This window comes from Mustela putorius, unplaced genomic scaffold (assembly GCF_011764305.1).
Source record: "Mustela putorius furo isolate JIRA1106 unplaced genomic scaffold, ASM1176430v1.1 tig00000407_pilon_pilon_pilon, whole genome shotgun sequence".
In the NCBI taxonomy this organism is placed as follows: Eukaryota; Metazoa; Chordata; class Mammalia; order Carnivora; family Mustelidae; genus Mustela; species Mustela putorius.
In genome coordinates this window covers 18,185,496-18,207,712 of record NW_025421373.1, presented here as the reverse complement: position 1 = coordinate 18,207,712, position 22,217 = coordinate 18,185,496, and positions in this window count along the sequence as shown.

The window sequence follows — 22,217 nt, the reverse complement described above, 5'->3', positions numbered from 1 at the left end:
TCAAAATGGGAGAAAAGGTGATCGGATGAGAAATCCCTCTTTTTGAACACAGTGGTAGAGGAAGAATTGGGTGTACCTGACTTTATCAGCCATCAAAAAAGAGGATGAACATGGCTGTTAGACTAAGAGGAGAAAAGTATTCAGTTTCGAGGAGAGAAAGAGAAAGCTCACTGAGGAGAAAGAAGAGTGAGGTCAGTGTCAAGAGAAACAAAGGAAAGGAACAGGCCTCAGTGACCCAGTGACCACTGTGCATTAAGAACAAAACCCAGATCCTTATTAGCAGAGGGAAGTTGAGAAAGTAGATGAAGACTGGGAAAAAGCAGGTTTTATATAGTTGTTTTTTTTTTTTTTAAATAATCTGGCATTTAAAACTTTAAAAACTCCAATTTAAGAAGTTTCTTTCATTCTTTTTTTGTTTTTTTTGAGAAGTAGACTGACAATTTTAAAAAGTTGTTTTGTATCCTTAAACATATACTAGAGTGTTTATGAAAGTAAGCTCACTGTTGGTAAGCTGTAATAGCACAGAGCATTCAAATCAACAGTGCTGGAAATACCATAAAATGGATTCCTACATTTAAAGAAAAAGTTTGTATAAAGTAGGCTCGTTTAGCAATAGGATTCAGGACTCAGAAAAAAGAAAAGATTAGATCTGAGAAGGAATTTTTTAAAATGGCTTCAAAGTTTCTAGAGTTTTTGTTAGCCATTGCTTTCTCTATAGACTGGATTATACCAGAAAGTGTAATTCGTATATTTGGAACTGCTCACTGAAACTACAATAAAAACAGAAAGATGTGAAAACACTGCCTTATGCTCAAATTCATGCCGGGCAGCTTGAAGGGCTGCCAGCGACATCGCTGTTCTGTTAGCATTTTTGACCTGGCTTCACATTCTCCCAGACTGTTTCTTCTGATGTGAGAAGAATGTAAGCCAAAACCACCAGGGAGCATTCTTCGCACCCATGCACTTGAGAGAGTTTGGGTGTCCAAAATGTTGAAAAGGTCAGATACAGTTGTTCTCATAGAATCTATTCTGGAGGGTCAGAGGGTCAGAATGTCTGCACATGTGCACAAACCAACAGGCCCATAAAAGCCTGATAGGAGGCAGCAGTGCCCCATAAAAGGTCACACCCAGCCAGAATCCAACAACATTTGAAAGGCGTCTGCTATAGAGAAGAAATATGAGACTGACCGCATTGGTAGCGGCAGCAGCAGAGAGAGATGGATGGGGATTAATCATGGTAAAATACTGAGCAAAGGAGACAGCACATTCTTCCAAGCATGAATACTTCTCTACTCACATGTTTCATAAAGTACACTCTTCAAAGTACAAACCGATGGGCCAAGGTCAGGTTGATCTTTGCTAGGCTAAAAGAAGCAGCTGCTGAGTGTATATCCTGGTCAGTGGGGGAACATGTAAGGATTTTTAATGTTAAAAAAAGGGAAATTAGTTGCAGTTCAACAGTAGAAAAATTGCTGATAATACGTGGTTTTATAAAAATCAAACTGATAAAATCAAACTACCTTCCTTCTTTTGGCTCAGACGATAAACTTTGTGGTTTTCCTTAGCCTGTGGATCTCCAAGACTTCTTTTTTAATGTATACCCCTTATGTTCCTTAGATGTAGCATCTTGCCTTATTTCACAATCTCTCCTTATTGATACACCTTTTGTATAAGCAAAACATGTTACATGACAGCCTTTGGAAGAGCACGTAGACAGCCGCACACAGTGCAGTTTACAGGGCTTTCAGCAAGGGCCCCCCAAGTGCAGTAACATCCCTGGGTTCCGTCAAGGTGCACCAACCAACTGGTAAAGACTTACTTCTTGACACTCATGAAGGCTTTTTAGTCTTCAGGTTCTTGTGTTTCATTTTGGTGGTTTCTTTTTAACTTAAATACCGAGGCTTTCTGTTGGTGACTTTTTTCCCTGTTACTTTATACTTTTGTACAATTGTGAAAGGTTTTTTTTTTTTTTAAATAATAAGCATGTTGTGCTGACAATAAGAAAGAAAAGAAGAAAGATGTTAAAAAGGAAACAAAAATGATAAACCTAAAAACAAGTGACTTACAATGACATACCACTTAACACTGAAAAGAAATGACCTATTGATATGTGGTATCCTTTGGAGGAAACTCAAATATGTTAAGTGGAAAAAGTAAGACCAACAATTCACACACTGTGTGATTGCATTTATATAAAATTCTAGGAAATACACAAATTAATGTAGAGTGATGGATCCACCAGGGCTTGGGGATGGGGGTTGGTGACAGGGAGAGGCAGAAGGGAGGAACTGCAAAGAGGCATTAGGAAACTGTTAGAAGTGATGTACCTTTTGGAGTTTCATTATCTTGACTGAGGTGATAGTTTCACAGATACTGATAAATATGTGTGTGTGTGTTTGTGTGTGTGTGTGTATCAGAGTTTATCAAATCAAACACTTTATTTATTTACTTACTAAATTAAAGATTTTATTTATTTATTTGACAGATAGAGAGACAGTGAGAGAAGGAATACAAGCAGGAGGAGGGGGAGGGGGAGAAGCAGGCTCTTGGCTGAGCAGGGAGTCCAATGTGGGGCTTGATCCCAGGACCCCAGGATCATGACCTCAGCCAAGGGCAGACGCATAATGACTGAGCCACCCAGGTACCCCAAATCATATACTTTAAATATGTATAATTTATCATATGTCAATTATACTTCAATAAAGCTAATAAAAGTAGACTCCAAGAAAGGAAGAAACTCATTATTGCATTGTCTTACTCATTTTTTTTTTAAGATTTTATTTATTTATCAAAGAGATGGAGAGAGAGGAGGTAGAGGAACAGAGGGGGAGGGACAAGCAGACTCCGAGGTGAGAGCTAAGTCTGACAGGGTGGTAAGGGGGTAGGGGCTGGATCTCAGGACCCTGAAATCATGACCTGAGCTGAAGATGCTTAACTGCTTAACCTGAGCCACCAGGCACTGCACCTTTTTCTTTATTATAATTGTTACTATGATTAGCATCATTGTTATGTACTTTTTAGAGGGAGGTGATAGGGCAAAGGGTAAATGTACAACCTTGTATGTGATAAAATGAAGCATTTGAGAGAGAGAAGAAACTTACCTCAACCATTGTCAGTTGTTGCTCCAGAACACTAATCTGAGATTTCTGTGACCTATTCCTATAATTTTAAGCACTTTTCTGTCCTCCGGTAGTATCAGTGTTAGGGATCCCAGCATACATTTTCAAGAAGGCATCTCAAATATCCTGCTTCCCCCAAAGTCAAATTATTCTCTAATTTCTAGTGCTCTGGGGGTAATTTTTAATGATGTCATTTTCTACTTGTTTAGGCATAGGTCTGTCTACCACCTTCAAAACTCTTAAGGTTTTTTTGTTTGTTGTTTTTTTATTTAAAAAATATTTTATTTATTTATTTAACAGAGAGAGAGAGATCACAAGATATCACAAGAGATATCTCTCTCAAGGAGAGAGAGATATCACAAGAGAAGCAGGCAGAGAGAGAGGAGGAAGCAGACTCCCCGCTGAGCAGAGACCCTGATGCAGGGCTCAATCCCAGAACCCTGAGACCAGGATCCGAGCTGAAGGCAGAGGCTTAACCCATTAAGCCACCCAGGTGCCCCAAAACTCTTTAAGTTTTTAAGGAATGAGTATACTTCTACACCATTACTATCAACCATTGGCTTTCTGCAGCTCTTCAATGAACTATCAAATGGTCTTCCAGCCAGACTGCTGGAGTCCTGCTGCCTTTGGCTGAACTTCCTCAGATGTCTGTGGCTGGTTCCTAAACACTCTGTTCTTTCATCCAGTGGGTCCTAGAGTCTGCCGGATTTACGTGTGAGCTCTTCATATGCTTTGAGCATTGCCTCCAATACCCGGCTGCAGCCTGAGGCTTCCCAGCCACCACCTTCTTTCTGTTCACTGTGGATCGATCTCCAGCATGCCCCTAGCTCATTCTTTCTCCTTGTCAACTTAAGTTACTGTGAAGTAGCCTTTCTATCTGATCTTCAAGTAGCCATGTTGGTTCTGTCTGTAATCATTCCTCAACACACTAGCCTGTGTGTTGGCTGTGAGGCAGGGAGAAGGGTAAAGGGAAGTGATTTAAATGTGTTAGTGCTTAAATAGAAGGTTTATTTCTCTTCATGCTTTGGATTTGGAGTTAAAACCCTGATTGAGGGGCACCTGGGTGGCTCAGTGGGTTAAAGCCTCTGCCTTTGGCTCAGGTCATGATCCCAGGGTCCTTCCTAGGACTGAGCCCTGCATTGAGCTCTCTGCTCACCAGGGAGCCTGCTTCCTCCTCTCTCTCTGCCTGCCTCTCTGCCTACTTGTGATCTCTGTCTGTCAAATAAATAAATAAATAAATAAAATCTTTAAAAAAAAAAAAAAAATCCCTGATCGAGGAAAGGATCCGGCAGCGGCTCATTTTTGTGGGTCTTTCCGCAGAATAGGACATGAAACCAGTGGGTGAACAAATGACTGTTAAAGACGGGGAAGGATTAGGCAGAAGAGATGGAAGGAGATGGAGAACATTAGTGTTGATAAGAAATCTTTTCTTTGTACTCTGCTCAGAAGCTTGCTTTTTAATATGCTTCTGTGTTTCTGTAGGCATTCTGCTCAGAAAATTCTCTCCTACCTGCAAACGTTCAAAGCAGAATAAAGGACATTGAAAGACTGATGTCAGGAAATGTGTTTTTCCTTTGTTTTTCTCTTTGTGGAAGAGAATGCGGTTTACTCACCAAATGTCCTTGCCCCTTCTGCCCATCTTCTTTCTTGCTAAGAGAATTGTTTTTGTTTGCTTTCTTATTAGATATTTCCAGATACAATACTTTATTTTCTAGCTTCTCTTGTACATAGGCATGGCCAATAAGGTAGAAGTGGCAGTTTATGTGTCAGTCTTCTGGGAAAACTAAAAAGGGCAACAGACAACTGGCATGTACCTCCCTTGCTCCTATTTTCTTCTCTCCTTGATTAGAACCTGTGGCCAGAGCTCCAACAGCCATCTTATGGTTTGGGGATAACCTTGAGAAAGAAGCTATGCACAGCTGGTAGAGGGAAGGGTTGCCCAGATCTCTGGTTATTTTCTAAGAGCCATCATAAGATTTCTAAACTGTTGTATTATCTATTGCTGCATAACAAATTACCCCAAGTCTATCAGCTTGAAACAACACCGGTCTATTACCTCACAGTATCCTTGCATCACGAGCCTGGGCACGAGTCCTTTACTCTAGATCTCACAAGGTTTCAGTCATGGTAGGTAGCAGCGAGCCAGCATTTTCATCAAGAGCCTTGAATGGGGAAAGAAGGTGCTTCTGAAATCACTCAGGATATTCTCATAATTTATTTCCTTGCACTTGTTACAGACTGAGGTCCCCATTTTCATGCTAGCTGTTGCCCTGGGACTACTCTCAGCATGTAGTTGAGGACCTCTCTCTGTGGCCATCTCCACAGTGTACCAGGTGGCTGTTAGCTTCTTCAAAGCCACTGGAAGAAACTCTCTCTTCAGAAAGAGCCCATTCCCTCTTTTAACGGCCTTTGCTTGATGAAGTCAGGTGATCCAGGATACTCTCCCTTTTGATTAACTAAAAAAACAACCAATTTGAGACCTTAATTACTGTATCTGTAAAGTCCTTTCACTTTTGCCACATACGATATGCTAATGATGGGAGTGACATCCCATCATATACCTGGTCTTTTCCACACTCAAAAAAGGCGTGTAGCTGGTGGTGAGAAGCTCGGAGGCCATCTTAGAAATCTACTTCCACAGCTATCAACCCGTGGGCTTCCTTTCCATTCAGAGAACTAACCTCTCATTGCTTTGGCCAAATAGACAGGGACATCTCTATTGCTTGTAACCAAATACAATTCCTAACTGTTAACAATATCTGGAGATGTAAAGAAAAATATATAAAAGAATAAGTTTTAAAAAGTAATTTCAAAATTAATACAAAAACATGTTAATTAAACATGTAAATTTAAACAAGAGAGTCAAAAATACAAGCCCTTATATATAATAAATATGTTATTATATATCTCTACATATATATCTATATTTATTAAAAATAGACTCACACAATACATGATATTATCATAAAATGTTCACCTATGTTAATGCCTTCCATCCAATAGATCAGTCTGAATTTACCTGTAGTTGAACAGGCTGCGTTTATTGTTCATTGCAGCAAGAGAGACTACACACCATGGGGAACTGTGTAGTGTGTTAGTAAAATGGTGGTAGGAGGGATTTAGAGGATTCGTACCTTGGTTTGGTGATTTTGGTAGGGAGGTCAAGGAAATGGAGGTTTGCTTGCTCTGGATAAGGTGCTATCAGGAAGTAGGGAAAAACAGATGATTGGGTATCCTAATTAGTCTTTTCTAGGAGGGAAGACTAGAAGGACAATAAAGCTGTAAGGAAGCAGCAGTCACTTAAATTAGCCAGGAGATGTTTGATATTTCTGTGGTTTGTGCAGTGAGCTGTGCTTAAATGAAATTATGAAGTGGTCTTTTTCTTTACAGTAACAGAGAAACCTTGCCTCGTGTTGATATTCTGTGAGATTGTTTTGGTCAGTCAAATAGGAAAAAACTGAGTCTTAGCTGGGAGGGCCAGGCCAGCTCCTAAGAACTAGCAATACTGAGGCCCCGTTGTAAGTGTCAGACCAAGTTCTTGGATGTCAGCGGCTGCTTTATTCTTTCTCCCAGAGAATTTTTCTAATGAGAGAAAAAGACACAAATGAGGTAATATATTGCATTGAATCAGGGATAGAGGATCTTTAGTCAGTGCATTACATACATAATCATGTATGTAGGAATATAATGTAGTTAATAATTCTAGATTTCATTTCAAGATATTTCCATGTTGTTTGAAGTATCCTGTGTTGGTGGGATGTGCACACACACAACACATACATACATATATGAAATACATGTTATTCATATATATGAAATATATATCATATATATTTATATACTTTTTAAGAGAAAGCATTACTCTAAAGTTATCTACAGACATGTTTATAATACATAATATGTAACATCTAACTATATCTCCTCCATTGAGAGAAAGCATTATTCACTATCACATCTTGAATCAGTATATTACTGAGAACTTGTAGGGTTTATCTTGATTTCTCTTTGTTTCAAAATTGCATGAAATAAATAACTAGCTGCTGCTGCTAATATCAACAACATTTTCTAAAAATATGTTGAGTATGTTGTGTCCTTCTAAATATTTATGTTTTTTAATAATCTCAATAAGCTATATTTTGGGAAGCTTTTTGGGTGGGCAAATAAATACTTCCAACTGAGACAAAATGAAGAACAGTTCAACTCTCCTCTAGGATTTACAGAGATGCCCTTCTCATCTACTCATCAAAATGTCCTTGGCCCAAAATAGGTCCAGTCTATAATGACCTTCTCCCCAAAGTTGGAGAAAGTGAGATTCTACCCACTGGTCGAACAACCATTCTGTTCTCTCATCTTTCTGTCAGAGAAAGTGGCCCTTTCCAAATTTATTCTAAAGTTCTAGCTGGAATATTGTGCATTTCTCACAATTCTAGTCTTTCAAAGCTTATAAACCTTCTCTACAAAGTAATTACACAAGTTACCTGAAAGGAAATGGGGATTGCTTGTCTAAATTAGTAAGGATAATCTGTAATTTCTTGGGGGAAAACTCAGAAAGAGAAAGTTATCTTTGAGTGTTTGAATTGAATTTCAGTATTCAAAGGATGAACTCTTCCACAAATCTTTCCGTTTGATGTTCCTGAAAAAGGTGGAATGTAAGCACAATACTGAGCCTTCTTTCCATGACTGCTGGAAAGGTGCCACAGAACATGCATTTACATCAAGTCCTTGCTTGAGGTGAGTAAGCAATTACCATCGATCAGCTTAGCAGCCAAAAGGGCACCAAATTCGTTATTCAGTTTCTTGGTCCTTGATCTTGCCAGGTGTTCTATACACGTGCCTCCTGCAATCTGTAAACTGAAACGTTGCTTCATATCCAGGTCACCTGCTGAATCAAAGAGAAAGGGAATGGCATCGCTGCCTCTTGAGAAGGTACCATGATGAACCAAGTGATTTTTAGCACCTTCTGCATTTCATGGTACTGTTGTCAGGATGTTTGAGGAGATGTCCTGCCAATCCCTGAACTCTGTGAGAGTCCTTTGGATGCCTATGCTGGTTCTGAATGAGCTCAAGTGCCCAACAAGGTGATCTGGATTATCACACATTCTCCCAACCTTGGTTTGTCCATTCTAGTTTTGTTCCCTATTCTCATTTGGCCACTGATGTACACTCATTGCCCTCCAGTTGATGCCTCTGGTGGGTTGAGGCAGCTCCACACCAGCTGAGGTTTGGTTGGTTTTCAAGTACCAACTCAGAAAATGCATGTTGAAGATATCTGCTTCAGATATCATCCATGGAAAGTCTACTCATAGAAAAGGTAAGGTGCAAGTCTTAGTTGCAAGAGATGTATGGGACAAATAATTCTAACCTTCCTATTCTAGCACCTGCAATTGCATACCTCTGTATCTCTAATATTAAAGAGTATATTCCAACATCACAAGGTTGATGTGTAAAAACGAAGATAATTGATGTGAAAATAATTTGTAAATACCAAGGAGATTGATTCTATAGACACTGTAGTGATAGCAGTAATGATAGCATTATTATTATCATCATCATTACTATTATTACTATAGTTATTATCATTGGTGGTAGTGATAGTAGTAGCATTAGGAAGGATATTGTAGATCTGTTTCTGTTTAAACAACAAAAGACTCAAGAATGGGAAGTACACTAAGGATTTAATTGCTAGTTAATAATTTGTTGATGATTATTATATTTTTTGTAGCCATGTAGAAATATATAGCTTTATTTTTTCTTAGATATGCCAGGCAAGCCATATATGTATATGTATGTATATATGCATATATATGTATACATGTATTTGTGCATATATACATGTACATTATGTACATTATGAATGTATACGTGTATATATGTATACATTATTCATATGTAATATGCTAATAAATACTAATGTGAGCACATACTCATTAATATTGTGTATAGATTTTATAAATAATATGCATGATGTAATGTGTGATAAAATATCACATTATTACTTGGACTTGATGCATATAATAACAATATACATCAAGTTAAACAGCAACGAATACCTTATAACAAAGACAGGCCAATTATCATATATATAAACTAGAATTTCATCTTAGTTCTCTTAGAAATACAAATTATTTATTACAGTGTTGTGTAAAAATGTTAAATTGACCTTGGAAATGCAGGTATTTACACATACACATGTACTTCAAGCATGCAAGTTTTACTAACAAATACCAGTAAGTCTTATGAAGGCAACTCAGTGTAGTTCAAACAAGTGTTTAACACAGACAACATGAGCATAAATCTTGTCTGTTCTTAATGTGTCTTAGAGATAGGAACCTATTTTAGAGATAAAAGAAGTGCTAAAATTACCATCTTAATGTGTATATTTAACTAGTTTTATTTTTACAGTGCTTTGATTTGAAGCATTTTTAAAATATACATTATCTAGAGAGTGAAACACTATTCTTGGATCTTTGTTTCAGTGAGAATATAGAACTGATATTATCATGTCTCTATATGTAAGACTCTTGGTGGCATGTCCAGGGACAGTAGTACCCATTGAGCCATCCCCAGTCCTCTGTCCTTTGTGACATTCATCCATGGATACAGTGAGAAGAGGTAGAATCTATAGCAAAAGGGGAACCAAAACCCATTTAAACTGATGTGAAAAATCTTAGGCTCACTTTTGGGGAACTTTAGTTTTATTTCCCAGAATCTTTCATCATCTGCTTGTAGCAAAAATTAATCTGTAGGGTTTGATTATTTATAAGATGGAGAAAGACCTTCAAGATTTACATGAAGTACAGTAATTTAACCAACTTGAGGAGACTGGTGGAGGGTTGTAAAAATTATGCCATTTTATTACTTTACCTAATTTATCAAATTCAATAAAACGTGAATGTTTGAGATTTAAGTACATACAGAAGAAAGTTCCATCTGTTGGCAACTTTGGCCCAGCTCTTACTTGGGCATAATTAAGTTGATCCATCCATATACACAGTATAAGAGAGCCAGATGTAAAGTGATAAATGTATTTTGGATATCTGTCATTGGATATTTATTTTCTATATTATAGCATATCTCCTGAATATTATCTAAATATTTTTGATCAGTCCAGTTATTTGGCATTGCATTGATACGGTTTCTAAAAACAGCCATGGTAATAGGTTTAACAGACTATAAATAAAAACAAATGTGCTCCTGATGGGCACAAACATTTTTTTTTAAAGATTTATTTATTTATTTATTTATTTATTTATTTGATAGAGCTCACAAATAGGCAGAGAGGCAGGCAGAGAGAAAGGAGGAACCAGTCTCCCTCCTGAGCAGAGAGCCTGATGCAGGGCTCGATCCCAGGACCCTAGGATCATGACCTGAGCTGAAGGCAGAGGCTTTAACCCACTGAGCCACCCAGGTGCCCCAGGGCACACACATTTTTAAAATTAAATTCTACTCACCATTTATTTATTCCTGTAATGATCTGTTACATCTAATTAACCTTCAGTATTGCAGTGAATTGTATTACCTCATGAAAAATATCTCTATTCTTCTTTCTGCCTTTGCCAATTAGTTTAAGAAGTGGCTAAAACACATTTTTTTCTCTTTGAAGCTGTTTCTGTGACATTTTTGTAAATGTTATTTCTTATATGTAAATATGAATTACCACTATAAATGTGTGTGTGTGTGTCTTAATAGGTGGGGATTTGGTTTCTCTATAGTGGGGACAGATGTTATAATTCAATTCAAAAGATGAACAAATTCAAATTTTAATTACTGATAGACTGTTGTACTTTCAAACTTTCTTATGGTTGGGATTCATTCAGAGCACCTCAGGGACAATTTAAGACTAAATTAATTGAGTCCTTTTAGAAAAAGAAAAAGACTTATTTATTTATTTATTTATTTATTTATTTGAAAGAGAGATATAGAGAGCATGCGTGCAAGCAGGGGGAAGGGCAAGGGGAGAGGGAGAGACTCCTTACGCATACTCCTTGCTGAGCATGGAGCCCCATGTGGGGCTGGACCCCATGTCCCAGAGATCCAGACCTGAGCTGAAATCAAGAGTCAGATGCTCAACGGACTAAGCCACTCAGGCACCCCATAGTTCACTGAATCTTAGATGAATAGTTATGGAAAAGATATTTTGCGTTGAATCGGACAGTGTATTGGCAGCAAAGAAATGGCACATTCAAAGGGCTTAACGAGAGTATTAATGAAGGGACTACTTAGGGAAGTTTGGGTAGGAGGGGTGTTAAGAGAACCAATAGGGCGGTAAAGCATTTGGGGCTAACAACAATGGGAAGTTGTTATCATCCCTATAAACACCTTGGATTCTGGAAACTGGCGAAGGGAGAATGCCTATATTCCAAAGGGCAGTGATGGTGGGTCTGATAGGGATAAATACTCTATCCTTTCTCTTCTAGGTTTCCCATTGCCTGCCCGTACTCCCCGTTCATGCTCTCAGCTAAAAGCCTTCTGTGGCACAGATCAAGATGGGAAAGGACAGAACATGGATCTGGGAAGTCACAGAGAAGCAATTAGCACAGACCTTGTATTAGATTTTTATTTCTGCTGTAATAAATCATCACAAATTTAGTATCTTAAAATAGCATAAATTTATTATAGTTCGGGAGGTCAAAATTCCGAAATTTAAGGTGTCTGCAAGGCTGGGTTGCTTCTTGAGGCTCTAGGGAAAGTTAGTCTCCTTGCCTTTTCCAGTTTCTAGAGTCTACATGCATTCCTAGACTCCCAGCTTCTTACTCCAGTCACTCCACCTCTGCTCTGTCATCTCAGCTCCTTCTCTCACTCTGACCCTCTTGCCTTCCTCTTCTAAGGCCCCTTGTGGTTACATTAAGCTCACGCATGTAATCCAGGATAATCTCTTCATTTCAAAATCCTTAACTTAATCCTATCAGGAAAATCCCTTTTGCCACTGAGGTAGCGTATTCACAGATTCTGAGGATTAGGATGTGGACATCTTTGGGGAGCCCTTTTTCTGTCTGCAGACTACAGCCCCCAACCAGCATATTAATGTGAAAGAAATTGATGTCTCTGCTATAGGGAGATTAAAACTAGAGACTGTGTTTACACATTTCACAACTGATAACGAATTACTTTTATAATTGGAAAAGTATTTTTTTTGAAGAATGCAAAAAATGTCAAACTAGTATTCTGTTTAATGTTAACATGGTTGTATATATTTTAGGGTTTTATGTTTTGAATATCTTCAAAATGTTCAACTTCTCAAGTTACTTTCTGTACCTCTGATGGCATGAACACTTTGGCATTTTTCATTTAAAAAAAACTGACTTGGAGAAACAATAAACAATTGTTATGTTATTCTGGCCATTTTCATATACTACTTCCACTATGTAAGAAATATACTATTTTTAAATATACCATTTAATATACTATTTTAAAATATACTATTTTCATATACTACTTCCACTATGTAAGAAGTATACTATTATTAACTGTATCTTAGAGATGATTAAACAGATATATAGATTAAGTAATATGTCTTGGATAATTAACAAATAAGGGGATATGTTGGATATCATTTTCCATTCGCTTCCCTAGATCAGTTTTCTACTCTGCTTTGCTCTGGGAAGCTGAGCTATTCATGCTGCATCATCCAGACTCTCTTTTTCCCCAGCTTCTGATTGGCTTCAACTAAGAGGGGAGCTCAGCAAGCTTGGTGGTGAAAGAAAAGAGAAATGGTGTTACTTTTCATTACTGTTCAGTCACTCCTTCTCCCTTCCTGTCTTGTTGCATGGAGAGTCGGCTTCCCTGTGTAGCTGTAGCTTCTACCGGGGTTCTTCCCACTCTCATCAAATTCTGAGAATACCATTCCTTGAGTTCTTGGTGGGAGTAATGGCTTTCATTTTTTCTGGTCCTGGGGTTCTTCGCCATCTCTTATTGTTTCCTTCTACTTTCCCATACCTCTCTAAATAATCCCTTCATTATTCTCATTTAACACCCTCTGAAAGTGCCATCCTTTTCTCTTTCTTTTTAAATAAGCTGCAGTTTGATTACAAGGCTATTTAAATTAGAAGGTAAGCTCTTAATCATTTCAGTACATTGACTTTAACAAAAACACATCTCCCAAGCAAATGAATTTACAACTTGAAATGAATTAATTGCATTAAGTCAACTGCTTATATACTGGTTTATAGTTGTTATTTTTTTTTTTAAGTAGCTAATTCACTAAATTAAACCAGTTTAATAATTTTCAGATGCGGACATGGCGTACCTTATGTTGGGTATAATGAGTATACTCTGTATACTATCTGTAAATATAAAGCCAATTCACCTGTGTTGTTATTCTGCCATCAGTGAGCATTGTTTATAGCATCTTATCTGTCATGCTCAGATTTTATGCTTTGCAGTGGGTTTGGGTTCAATTCATTAAAATGGGAAACTTATCAATTTCTCTTTCAGAGAAAGGAACTCTTACCCTGCAATATACAATACACTTCTGTTCTTTTACAGATTTCTTTTCACTACTTCCTAAGTGATGGTGATGTCTGTTTCCTTGACAACAAGGTAGGGTGAGCGTTGCAATGATATTGAGTGCATGTCAGATGTATTCATAAAGTGAGTTGTAGTTGTTCAGAGGAAATATATCAGAACAACCTGGTCTTCTTTTGTGAGCAAAGATGCTAATGAAGGAGCTTTTCATTGACAACGATTTTCATGGAGCAGAAGGGATAGGTACACATCATACTCAACACCGACCTATCATGTTTTTTCATTTGTTTACTCGTACTGCCCACTTTTTTCCCTCAGTTATTCTTAAGTTGTACATACTGACCAACTAGTTTATAACTTGAAAGCGAAACAAGCACATCATCTTTATTTTTATTTATTTATTTATTTTTACAATTGTGGGATCCAGTTAAAGGATAACATAATGGTCTCCGATGGTCTTTGTACCTAGAATATATAGTTCAAAATGTGTTGTGGCAGTGTAATAATCATTCTGCAGTCCAACAATAGATTTCTTAGTAGTTATTCCTCTGAGTCTAATTTACAATGTCTATATTGATAAATGTGTAATGCAATAGGACCCTAAAATGACTTTTGACTCATCAAAGAAAGGTATTGGATTATTTTCATAGTCAACTAGATATTAAATGTATGTTGGTATGTTTGAATTATTTGAAAATTGCTCATTCAAACATAGTACATTTGGAATCTCTATTAAGGGGAATATGATTAACCAACACTTTCCTTTTCCTGATCAGACAGATAACAGCAAGCTTGCTCTACTTGAGAAATAAGCTTCTTGAAATTAAAATCTGGGATACATTTAGGGGCACCTGGGTGGCTCAGTGGGTTAAGCTGCTGCCTTCAGCTCAGGTCATGATCTCAGGGCCCTGGGATCGAGTCCCACATCGGGCTCTCTGCTCAGCAGGGAGCCTGCTTCCTCCTTCTCTCTGCCTGCCTCTCTGCCTACTTGTGATCTCTCTCTGTCAAATAAATAAATAAAATCTTTAAAAAAAATCTGGGATACATTTATTAAAAATTAAATTATATATGTGATATAATCTTTATCTATGATTATGGAATATAGACATTAAGGCTTTACAACTTCAGTTCTCTTCAGTATTAAGATATTTTCCCAATAGTTAAGGTTGGAGTGGATGTATCTGCATTCCTATTGGGTAAAACTGAGAATCAGTCCAGAGGGCTTATATTTTTTAATCAGTTGAACACATGATGACATAACTAAATACTTATAATACAATCAGAATTTCTTTTACAGACTATGAAGGTTATCTGGTATAGTCATTAAAAGATGTTTATATCATCCACAAAAATATTGGGTCCACTTACTATTAGTAGCAGTCATCAATGGAGTGCCCTCAGAAGCGAACTTCAAAATGGAAGATTAGTATGCAAGAAGCTCATTTTTTGAAAAGGCATGGAAGCAGAGTTGGGAAGAGTCGAAAGCTGGGCAAATTGATGCGAATGTAACCAAGGCTTCAGCATTTAAGCAACAGCTGTAGTTTACAGTTCAGTGGGACTCTTTCTGTATTCCTTGGTGACAGAGTTACATATTTGGAAGTACAAGTTCTCCAAGTGGGTCACTGAGAATCATGGTAAGCACATGGTTAAGTACTGATATTTTATCATTGGGTTCTCAGACCTATGTATTCTATCTATGGGGGTTGTTGGATTCTATAGTAGTCATTAATTTTTTGGGTATCCTGGAGGAGAATACCATCATTTTTCTATGGTAACATCTCCAAGATGGCACCTTAGCTCTGGTTTGGATAGGTCATTACATGGTTTAAGAGACTACAAAGCACTGTGTGTGTAATATGTGGACTTCACGGTCATGTGCTCACTATCATACCTCCTCTGTTGTGAAGTTGAACCATATGTCTGATACAAAGTTATAGATGATGAAGTGTTAGTGTATCAAACATCCTGTAAGCCCTTGAATGATGGTTTTAGTTAAACCTCTATAGACAATAAAGTCACACTCACATTTAGAATACATGTCAGTGACCAACAAAATATATCAGTGCCCCTTACCATGGTAGAAGGGATCAAATGTAATAGTCTTGCCACCAAACAACTGATTTGTTTCTTCAAGGGACAGGGCCATATTAGGTGCTGAGTGTTGGCCTCTGTTATTAGCAGGTTGGAATTCTGCTACAGCAATAGTTGTGTCAGCTTTGATGAGTGAGAACCCATGGTCGTTAGCTCATGCTTAGCTACCATCTCTGCCACTATGGTTACTATATTTATATGTCCATTGTATCAGCTCTGTGGTGGTTAAGGATGGATTTGGACTGAGGGCAACTAGATGAATTGTTTCATCTTGTTGTTTAGTGTCTTTACCATGGTGGATATTCTCAGGGTCAACACTTGGAGAAGAAACTGATGCAGGACTGGGCTAAATAAGTTCATTGGGCTACAGTCCCAATGAGGCCTCAGCTGATACCATGAAGGGCTTAAAATTAAATGGCTCTTCAGAGCTGCTCTGAGTTGAAAAAAGAGAGCTTGGCCTTTATAACACTGAATCAACTAGTCACTGGCTATGGGCTGTTCTGGGAACGGGGGCTTCTTTTAGAGGCAAGGTGACTCTTTTCAGCCCATTTCTCCAGGATGATTATAATATAGAGAAAAGCAAGCAAACAAGCAAAACCTTTGACTACAAAGGACTTGAGACTTTAGGAGAATCTTTCCACCAAAATTAATCTTCTAACTAAAGTTCAAATCAACCTGGGTTAGTATCCCAATGATTTTTAAGTTTATGATAATGAAGGCTCCTCCACTGATGAATGAGATGTGACTTAACAGGCTGGAGATCTATGCTGTCAGATAAACTATCTTTGGGAATCAGGTCCATCTGAAAAGTTCCTAGCTGCCAGTGGTCAAAGAATACATCATCAATCTCTTCTGAGTGGAGACTGACATATGCAGGGAGCTCTCCCTGGTGCTGCTTCAAAATTGACCAAAGACTGCCTCCTCTGTTTAATCTTCTCTTGAATATGACTTATCTGATTTGTTTCTAGAACATACTGCTTAAAGGTGATCTCTTTTGCCTCCTTACAATCCTTCCAAACCTCCTGGAAAACCCCTGTTGCCACTGTGATCTGATCCCATTCTAAACATGTGCCCAGCCCTAGTCATCACCCAGACCTTCCACCCTATGACAATTTCTCTCTCATCTACTCACTCTACATAGTTTTGCCCAGTACACAGAAATCATCAATTGAAATGTTGAAGTTAAATGCATGATTCATTTGGAAAAAGCATAAAACTCATTTGCTTAAAATGCAAAGTTAGTAAGGAGATTTGGGATATCAGCTAAAGATCAAAATGCTCGTTAAACTCTATTAAACAGTTGTTAAGTATTTACACAGAACAAAAGCTATATAGCAAACTAAGTGAATCGAAATTAAGATAGATGAGGACACACGCTCTTCCTTCATATGTCAACTTTTTAAAATGCCACTCATTACTCTAGTATGGATTTAGCTACTTAGCTTGTCAAGTGAATATCCTTTACAACTTACATATCCCTTAAACATCCAGATTGGAAAACCTTTTAGATTGAGAACTATTTTTCATGAAAAAAGGTCTTTAAGTTTACTATACTTAATTGCAGAAATGTTCAAACAAATGTTAAAATTCATAAGGATTTTAAAATCCATATATGCTGTAAGGGCATGCCAAAGAGAGGAAATTTGAGCTTAGGAACAAAGGTAAGAAAGAAGTAGAGCATATTTGGTACATAGTAAGTAGAGTGTATGGTTGGAACATCAGATATTCAGCACAGTATTAAGAAAGAAGGCAAGGAACATACACACTGATAAGACTATTAGAGGCCATAATGCCCAAGACAGTTTAAATCAAGTAAGTTGATTAACAAGGGAAGAGATGCAGTATTAGCAGTGACAATGGAAGAAGAAGAGACACTAGAAGCATAGATATGGATATAAGACTGTTAAAATGGGCTAGGGATGCAATTTTGAAGGCATCAGCTTGGATTTTGTTAATAGAAATAAAAAGAAGAGTATAAGTGGGAAAGACATTAAGGAATTATAATGTAGAATTTGGTGACCGATTTTAAGTTGGAGTGGATTTTAATGCAAGATTTTTATAGTTGACTTTGCTAAAACCTAAAATGTTTAGGTTGGATGACTGAACACTAGATGAGTGTCCATTAATTTAAATAGAACTATTATGAGGAATTTGGTTGGGAAGTTATATTTGAAGTGGCTGCAGGTGGGAAAATGAAAGATAGGTCTAACATTGAAGAGGGAAGCTGGATTGAGAGACTAAGATTGAGTTGTGAGCTACACAGAAATAATAGTCAAATTAAGTGGAAATGAAATCGGTTGATCTACTAGTCTATTGAAACCATCTGGATCTTGGGATCATGTGTCTGTAGTTTGAAGGAATTTCCACAAGGTGGTGATGCATTCTTACTAGGTAGCATAGATTTGTGACTTAAAGATACTTATTAACAAGAATCCAAGACAACTATTTTTTTTTTGCTCCCTCTTTCATGGTCTTCTGACAGTATTATCTAATGTGTTATATGAAAATGTTCTTTACTAACAAAATATACTCTAATTTGTTACTATTTTATAAGATTTATCAAAAATGTAAAGGTTACATGGAGTGATATTAAATCAATCATAAATCTAGGTTCACTAAAGGCTGTCTCAAGTTTCCATAGAAAATAAGACAATATTTCCTCAAATTCTTGATGTAGTTCATCATGTAATCTCTCTTCTGTTTGCTTTTATGACAGAACACACCTTTAGTCATCTTATTTTTGAAATCTTTGCTTTTCTCACTAGTCTCATATTTTTAAATGCAAATAGTATTTTCTTTCTGGGTTTGAAAGTATTGTTCTACACACACTCAAGAAATTCAGATCCTCTTGACAGCTGTATCCCACTCACACTTGCTTGGAGGTCCAAATAAATACATGTCCTCTTCGCATGTGAGTCATCAATAAGTCATATAATGTTGCAAGCACACATGTATCTCTCCCTATCATTTATCTCAACTCTTAACCACATACTCACTGTAAATACTTGGAAAATTCCCCCCCATTCATTATTGAAAATATAGTCTAATGTACCAGTAAAAACAATTATATTGCATTAAGAGTTTGAATGAGAGTGCGTGGATTGTTTTAGTCATATCTTAGCTCTTCTAATAGGATCTTTGTTTCAAAGTATTGTGCATTATCTATTGTCTTCTTTACATTATTAAGTGAAAAGATCTTTTAAGAAATTAGGCAACTCTAAAGTCCAGAAAAGCTGTTCATTGGAAGAAAAATTTTAAGTGCTTAATTGAATTGAGAGGGAAGAACTCATCAATGACGTAAGGCAGGCAGTGCCCTTGTTTTTGTTTACCAGACATGCAATGATTCTCCGCATGTGAGAAAGTAAAACAAAAACAAAAAAAAAAAAGAAGAAAAAATATGAAAAGTGTTCTTGGTACTACAAAACTAGGGAAATAACCATGCATTGTATATTAAAAAACTGAGTCTTTGTGGAATGCCGTAGTGAACCATGTTGAAACAGCAGAAAGCATTAAACATCTTCGAGACTAGAAGAAAGGAGAGGGAGGAGAGGGAGATCTACCAAAAGACCTTAGTTCAAGTAGGTTTAGGATGTTTCAACAGATTTTAAAACTATGCATGACTATATAATTTGAAGGTCATAGGTGAAGCAGCTGTGGCTGATACTCCGATATTGATTACATCAATAAATTGCAGGAAACTATTGATAATGTGGTTAATTCTGCAAAAGCACGTTTTCGTTCTTTCTTTCTTTCTTTTTAAAGATTTTATTTATTTATTTGACAGAGATCACAAGTAGGCAGAGAGGCACGCAGAGAGAAAGGAAGGGAAGCAGGCTCCCTGCTGAGCAGAGAGCCCGATGTGGAGCTCGATTCCAGGACCCTGGAATCATGACCTGAGCCAAAGGCAGAGGCTTTAACTCACTGAGCCACCCAGGCACCCCAAAAGCACATTTTCAATACTGATGAAACTGGGTATCTTTAGAAATGAATGTCATTATGTAGGTTTATTTCAGGTAGCTAGAAGCATTCAAAGATAGGCTATCATTGCTTCTAGGTGGAAATTATGATATACTGTTAAGCAAAAAATTTATTAATTTATCATTCCCCAAACCACATGGCCCCTAAAGGATCATTGAAAACTTCTTGTGAAACAAGCATTTAATGATTATAGGAAGTGTTTCCTTTGTGATTATTCATACCAGAATACATGAAGGAGGAAAATCTAGCAAAGAAGCCTCTTTTGATAACAGATTATGTTCCCAGACATTCCTCTATATTATTGATTAGAAACATCTTATCTGTGTGAACTTTTTTTTTTTCTTTCCCTGTTGTGTTTTTAGTACCTGTAGTTATTGATTGGGAAGATCCTAAGTGGTCTTTTTTTGCCTCTCCAATAGTATGTAGTAGTTTGTGTGATACTACTCTATTAACAGATTTATGGAATAGTTTTAACGTCAAGATGTCCTTAAAACTTATCAATTGAGTTTTGGCAAAATGCTCACAATATACAAAGAACAAATGTGAAAGACTGTCTCACAATTTGTCACTCTTTTCCAAAGTTTTAGGAAATAGCTGATGCAAAGCAAAAAACTTTAGAACTTCTAGGTCACCTTAGTGGCTCACTTGGCTCTTGATTTCAGCTCAGGTCATGATCTCAGGCTAGTGGGATCAAGCCCTGCATTGGGCCCCAAATTGGGCTCCAAGCTCAGCGGGGAGTCTGCCTGAGATTCTCTCTCTCCCTCTTCCTCTGACCCTCCCCCTGCTCATACTCGTTCTCTTTTTAAAATAAATAAGTAAGCTTAAAAAAAAAAAGCAAAACCTTAGAGTTTTGCAAAAAGATTTTTTGAGGTAAAGAGTTGAAATGCCGAAAAGTTATTAATTTCAAATAGCAAAGAAGTTCCTACCAAATAATTAATTTAACTTGATGCTCAATGTTAAACAAGAAAAGAAGACACACATATACTTGGTACCAGATTAAAACAAAACAAAACAAAAACCAACCAAACAAAAAAAACCTTAATGTCATGTACAGAAAATCATGACTCTTGGAGGTGTTCCTAACATGGAGCAATCAATACATGTGGAGCCCAGGTCATCCCCACTGGTACTTCAAAGTATTATCGTTTTCCAGTTAAAACTGTGAATGGACATGTACAGCAACCATGGCCTGACAATGATATATAACCGAGAGCTCATCCACTCCAGAAAACAAGGTTTGCATTGCACCACTGGATTTGTCACTGTGATGACTTTTGTGTCAGTTTGACTGGGGTACATGGTGCTCAGATAATTGACCAAACATTATTCTGGGCATGCTTGGTGGGTGTTTCTAAATGAGATTAACATTTGAATAGGTAGACTGAGTTACTGGCAGTACTCATCCAATCAATTAAAGATTTGAATATAATAGAAGACTCTCCCACCTTCAGTAGGGTACTGCTTGAACTGGGGTATTGGTCTTTTCCAGTCTTTGGAGTGACACTGAAGCAGTGGTTCTTCTTGGGTCTTGAGCCTGATAGCTTTTAGACTGGCACCACTAGCTCTACTGGTTCTCATGCCTTCAGACTCAGACTGGAATTATACAACTACATATTGGCTTTCCTGGGTCTCCAGCTTGCTGACTGCAGTCTTCCTGAGCCTCCACAATCCCCTTCTCAACCTCCATAGTCATGAAAGACAATTCCATATAATCTCTCTCTGTTTCTATATATACAACCATCAAGAACAGCAGAGGCTAACATAGATAGATAGAATGGATAGTGGAGAATGGACATAATGAATACCAATTGTGATCCTGAAAGCAACTGCACTGATGAGGGCAATAGTTCATCTTATTGATCTCCATTTTCCATGAAGAAAGCCTATGGCCAGTTCCTGGGGAGATCCCTTATTTGTTACAAGGGAAAGACAAATCATCCAAGGAGACTGGGGAGGGCCACAGAAAATCAGTGGTGTGTAGTACCATGAAAGCCAATAAAAGAGAACGTTTTCAGAAGGAAGGTTCTCTCAGGAGGTGAAGTCTAAGGGAAATTAGGAGGGGGCTGCATGGAGAAGTGGACCTGTGCATTGAATGGACTAGACTGGCAGCCATGAAGAGAACCTTTAGTGTGGAACAGACCTGACCAATGGCCTCCAGCTGCCATGCCATTGAATGTCCTGTGGTGTTTATGCCAAAGTCGTCCTCTCCCACGGTTCCTCATAGCCAATGACTAAGCATGGCAAGGATACTAGAGCCTGGTTATTTTTGCCTGACATCAGGTACTCTTCTATGGGCAACCTTTGCTTAAGAGACCCCCCCAATTGACCTTGACAAGATTTTTTCAGACACAAAGTGTAGTCTGAAGCTCTTCTTACCTATGTCTCCTTTCTTCCTTCTGTCATTTCAGAGAGGTATCATATTTGCCTCAGAAAACACTTCCCTTCTTTGCCCCCTCCTCCTTAATCCTTTACAGGCATTTTTCACACAAATCTCTTGCCTATCTGATTTCCCTTGGAACTTACCTCTCAGAGCTCTCAAACTGACTGGCACTCATAAATATGAAA